Below are 1,031 nucleotides of genomic sequence, written 5' to 3'. Positions count from 1 at the left end.
GTGCACTCCTTCAGAGTCTCATCCAGCTTGGCCTCGGCTGCGGCCTTGGCCTCCTTCCGCTCCTGGTCATGCCGGAGCTCAGCCTGCACGAGCTGCTCCTTTAGCTTGGCGGAGATAGCCTCCTGGGCGTCCAGAGCTTTACGGTGCGCCAGGACGAGCTGCTCCTTTTCAGCTGGAATCCGGAAAAGAAATGTTAACAAAAAATAACCGGTAGGAACAGAGGGGCAAATCAACCGGAAAAGATACTCGTACCGTTGAGCGCGGAGAGCTGAGCGTTGAGGACCTCGACGGAAGCTTCCGGAACAGCTGGTGCACAAAGAATTTATAAGTGATGAAGGAGAAAAACAACCGGTAAAAAGAAGCCGGAGGCACAGAAACTAACCTTGGCAGTGGCTGTGGGCCTCAGCGAGGTCCCGATGCTCCCACAGAAGCTCCTCGAAGAGGCGCTTCCGGGCGTCCAGCGTGCTCTGTTCAAGAAAAAATTTGCGGTAAGAAGATGCCGGCATATAAAAGAGCTTCGTGCTAAGAGCTATGTTCTCAACCCGAAACTCGGGGACTGGCTATGCCGGTTTTTTTGTGTTTCTAAGGAAGTTTCGCGCTAAGAACTGCGTTCTCAACCCGAAACTCGGGGACTGGGAGAATATATACATAAGGTTGGAAGATTGAAAACCGGCATAAATTTAAAAAGAACTTTGAAGTTTTGTGCAACTTACCACCACATTGTTGTTGGCATCGTGCCACGCGGTGTCGAATTCTTTAACCGCTCGCCGAAGCCAGCCAAAATGTTGCCCGATGCTCCGAGGGCCGGCAGGATCCACTACCGGCAGCTTGTCCTTGCCTAGGCCAAGCGTTGCTGGGGACAGATCCGCTTGATTCCACTTCTTAGCGTAATCAAGCAGATGGCCCAGGTCGGCTCCCCCGTGACTAAGCTCCATGATCCGGCCTAGCTGAGCTGAGGCCGTTTCACCAGCAGCAACGGCGGCGCGGCTGGTGTGCAGCACGAGAGACTGTGAGCCGGAGGAAGGGGAGCT

The sequence above is a fragment of the Lolium perenne genome, chromosome 4 (genome assembly GCF_019359855.2).
Source record: "Lolium perenne isolate Kyuss_39 chromosome 4, Kyuss_2.0, whole genome shotgun sequence".
NCBI lineage: Eukaryota > Viridiplantae > Streptophyta > Magnoliopsida > Poales > Poaceae > Lolium > Lolium perenne.
The sequence above is the reverse complement of the archived record's forward strand: the minus strand, read 5'-3'. Positions refer to the sequence as shown.